This window comes from Carlito syrichta, unplaced genomic scaffold, assembly GCF_000164805.1.
Source record: "Carlito syrichta isolate Samal-C Ts95f unplaced genomic scaffold, Tarsius_syrichta-2.0.1 Scaffold287711, whole genome shotgun sequence".
In the NCBI taxonomy this organism is placed as follows: Eukaryota; Metazoa; Chordata; class Mammalia; order Primates; family Tarsiidae; genus Carlito; species Carlito syrichta.
Genome location: NW_007231807.1, coordinates 39454 through 44390, shown reverse-complemented (window position 1 = coordinate 44390; position 4937 = coordinate 39454).

Here is a 4937-nt window from a genome sequence, read left to right as displayed (position 1 = left end):
AAAAATCAACTGGTTGTGGAAGCTGGGCTCCATGAAAACTCTACTCATGGGCTCATCTTGGTAGATTACCAAATTCAAACAGCTTTTCAGTTCTTGATTTAATCAATACACCTAATATTGACTAGCACCTTGGGCACTAACTCTTGCTAACCCCTCATAAGAGAATGAAGAGTCAATCAGAACTCCAATTTACTCATTTACACTGACCAGCGTTTCATGATTTCTGGTGTCCATAGGAGTCTACTGTTGAGGCCCTTCTCTGTATCAAGGTATCTGAGAAGGCAAGTTAGCAATGCTCACTTGGTTAGTAGAGGTAGCTGAGGGCTACCTTAGACCATGGAAAAGCCATGGCATTGTCCACCTCTTTGGTGCCCAGAACACAGGGGTCTCCCAGATTCTATGCTAAATTCACTTTGCCAAATTCTTATTTTGTTCATTATAAATTATCTTTATTCCATGATGCTAACTTACAGCACAATGCAATCAAACATTCCTGGATTTTAAATTTTATAGCCAAACACATCAGCCTCCTTTTGTCAATGGGTGAGTGAGATATATATCCTTCAAGTTCTTTACACAATAAATGCAGTATTTGAGTGTCACAGGTATAAAAACTAGCACGAAAATTTCACTACTGTCATGTTTTGGTGAGAAAAATTCAGCAGAAATGTTTGTCACAACTCATTCAAAGTATATCGATTAGTTGTGCATTTCAACATCTTAGTATTTCCTTCAAATTTTAGAAAAATAGTTAGAATGTAGCCTCTGGTGGTGTTTCTGAAACTTAGTATTCTCCATATGACTACTTTGGTTCTGCATTCCAAAATTCCTACTTCACACTGCTCCCTCCTTTCCTTCCTTTTTTTACACTCCTTAGTATACACAAATAACATTATTTCATACTCCATGGTTTGACATTATTAATAAAATCTAGTTTGCAAAGATTTTCAAACTCTCTGAGATTTTATTTTTTGGTTTAGTATTATTCTCTTTTCCCATTAACTAAAAAAATTTGTCTTGATCTCAGATGTGTGAAAATGGGAAAATAAATGGTCAAAATCAACAGAAAACCTTTTATATGTGAGAAACACTGTGCTAAAGGCTGTTGATAAGGAAGAATATGATTGAGAAAATCTAATTTTAAAAAAAACAAACTTCTCCCAACTGAGAAATCCTCCCCACAAAAAAAGTAGAGAAAGAAAACAGTTTTATTCTTAAATAAGCATTAAGCAAGAAAATGTGATGTACATTGCAGGTAATCCAATTAGAAACTGCAAAGACAGAGAACCCCATCTTTTTATAAAGCCAGGCAGATACAACCCATTACCTGCATGTTGTCAATGTCATCAAACAATAACTACTCCTCAGTTAAAAGGGCTTGACAGCAACACTTGCCACACTTAGCTCATCTCACTTTACCTGGCTATTAGGGTGACCACTTGTGTTAGTGAGTTGCGTTATCCAGAGGAAAAATGAATTTCTCATACCTTTTAAAAATTTTTATTTAATTTTAAAGATGTGGGTTACAATTCAGGGTTAGGTATACAAATGTTCATTATGCAGGTTCCCTTGTTGATGAGGTGTGACCCCCGCTCACCGAACACATTCCCAATACTGCCAAGCCCACCTCCCCACTGCTGTCAGTTTCCCGCTACTGCCAATCCTTTCCTTACAGAATTACGATAATTGTTCAAGGTCTGCTTATGAGTGAGAACATGTGATACTCAGTTCTTTGTTTCTGTGAAAGATCACTCAATATTATAGGTTCTAAGTCTACTCAGGTTGCTGTGAAGTTCATGATTTTGTCCTTCTTTATGGCTGCATAATATTCCATCGTGTATATATACCACATTTTTTTTAATCCAGTTCTCTTTTGATGGGCAGTACGGTTGGTTCCGTGTTCTTGCTATTGTGAACAATGCTGCAATAAACATACATGTGCAGGTATCGTTTTCATAGAGTGATTTGAGTTCCTCTGGGTATATTCCCACTAGGGGTATTGCAGGGTCATATGGAAGGTCGATTTTTAGACCTTTTAGAAATGACCACACTGTTTTCCACAGATACCGTATTAGTTTACACTCCTACCAACAGGGTAGAAGTGTTCCTTTTTTCTCTAATCCTCTCCAGTATCTGTTGTTTTTTGAGTTATTGATGATGGCCATCCTGACCGGAGTTAGGTGGTATCTCAGTGTGGTTTTAATTTGCATTTCTTGGATGACTAGTGAAGCTGAGCATTTTTTCATGTATCTGTTGGCTGCTTGCATGTCTTCTTTTGAGAGGAGTCTATTCATATCTTTTGCCCACTTTGTAATGGGGCTTTTTTTTTTTCTTTTCAGCACGTTTGAGTTCCTTGTAGACCCTAGATGTATGTTTGTCAGATCTATAGTAGGCAAATTTTTTTCCCAGTCTGTGGGCTGTCTCCCTGCTCTCTTGATGGTTTCTTTGACTTTGCAGAAGCTTGTCAGTTTGATGAGGTCCCCCTTGTCTATCTTATCTTGTATGGAATGAATATTTGGGGGAATTTCTCATATCTTTATGACAGGCGGTACTTTTGCAACTTGGAAACATCCTAAAGGTAGGCTCTTTTGTGGCCTGTGTGAGGTAGCCCTCAGCACCCATTCTTTCTCTACTAACCAAGTAAACATTACTAACTTGGCCCCTTAGGCACCTTGGTAAAGAGAAGAGCCTCAACAGCAGACTCTTATGGAGAGCAGAAATAATAAAATTCTGATCAATGTATATTAATAAATCAGAATTCTAATTGACCCTTCATTCTCATATGACTTGGGTTAGTAGGAGTCAGTGCTCAAGATTCTGGTCAATGTTAGGTGTACTGATTAAATCAAGACCTGTAAAGCTGGATACCAGTTATGTGAATATAGTCGCCTACCAAGATGAGCCCATGGATGAAGTTCCATATGTTTGTCTTTGTATCTTCAGTGACTGTTACCTTCTGTATTTCCGGTGCTGAATCCAGTACCTGCCACATCTAGTACCTGCCACATTCTAGGTGCTGAATGAATGAGGGTATGAGGGAATGAATACATGTGGACCTTAAGTGAGTCTAGTGGTTCCAAGTCCCTATTCTGGTTTTTGAAGCAGTAAGAAATCACATTTTGGGCTTGGGAGCGACATTCTGTCTGCATGCCCTAAATTGGACAAAAGGGACTTTCCTGAAAGACTCTGGAATTGCCATGCTTCTATAGACTTCTGAAATTTTGGGACCAGTTTCAGTTGAGGAACTTGCCTAGGGGCAGCATGAAAGCTTGGGGTGGGACTAGTTGCTATGAGGGAGAAGTGAGGGGGAGTTTAGAGAAGTCAGCTGGCTTTCCTGGGGAAATTCTGTCATGAGGTCACCTTCATGACCATGCTGGATCCAGATCTGGGACCCAGAGATGATCTGCTACTGGGGGAGGGACAGTCTCACTGGCATATTTAAGAGGCTGATGCATGGATGTATCATTTTAGTTCCTTTACATTGCAAGGTTAGTTGCTTTCACTATCCTGAGCCTTCCCTATGGCAGTGTGACTGGAAAGCCTGAGTCAGTGAATGTTGCCTGGCAAAGTGTGGAACTAGAGTTAAGCAGTGGGGGAGTGTATTGGTTATGGTTCTCCAGAGAAATAGAACAAGTGACAAGTGGGACACACACACACACACACGCACATACACACACACACACACACACACACACACACACACACACACACACACAAACACACGCACACACGGTTTATATGGGAGTTGGCTGTCATGATTATGGAGCCCAAGAAGCCCCACAATCTGCCATCTATAAGCTGGAGAACCAGGAAAACTGGTGGTACAATTCATTCCAAGTCTGAAGGCCCTTGAACTAAAAGCTCCATTGTCCAAGGGCAAAAGAAGATGAATGTCTCAGCTCAACAAGAAAGAGACCAAATTCACCCTACGACTTTTGGTTCTATTTGAAACCTCAGTGGACTGGATGATGTCTTCCCTCTTTGGCGAGAACAGTTCATCTTTACTCAGTCTGCTGATTTGAATGCTAATCTCTTCTGGAGGCATCCCCCCCACCACCACCAATACATCAAGAGACAATATTTTATGAGTTTTCTGGGCAACCTTAGCCCAGTCATGTTGTCACATAAAATTAACCAACACAGAGGGATTGAAAGGACATTTATCAAGGCTTTGGGAAAGCCAAATGGAAGTTCCTGCTGCAACACAATGGATGCTTCTCTGTCAGTATTTGCCAGATGCAGATGATCTCCAGGATGTGCTAGTTAGCCTCTGTTCACTTCTTTTTCTTTGTTCCCCTTTTAAAATACCATACTGATCATCTTCCTGTTGTTGCAACACTCAGACATGACAGCAAGTGCTCAGTAAGCTATCATTGCAATGTAGTTCTTACGAAAGATTAAATTAGAGTTTTTGCAATAACTGGTATGATGGCAGCTTACTTATGGCATGTCTTCAGATCTAGTGTCACATTATATCTTCCTTAGACCATGTCAATTCTTAGCAGTCTGCTGTTTCCTCTATTCTTTGGTGTGGGTCATTTGTACAGAACTCAACCATTATACATGGACTTTGCTAGTTTAATCTGTGTGTCCTAGTCCTGGGGTACCATCTGTTGCACCAACATGCTAGTAACAAGGATTAGGCCCAGTAGTCTATGGAGTTGATCATATCTAAAAATATCAAAATCTTAGCCGGGCTTGGTGGCTCAGCCCATAATCCCACACCTTTGGGAGGCTGAGGCGAGTGGATTGCCTGAGCCCGCAGGTTTGAGACCCGCTCATCTCTACAGTAAATCAAAAAATCAGCCGGGCGTGGTAGTGCGCGCCTGTAGTTCCAGCTACTTGGAAGGCTGAGGTGGAAGGATCGCCAGAGCCCAGCAGGCAAGGCTGCGGTGGCCGGGAGCGGCCACTGCACTCCAGTCTGGGTGACCGAGTGA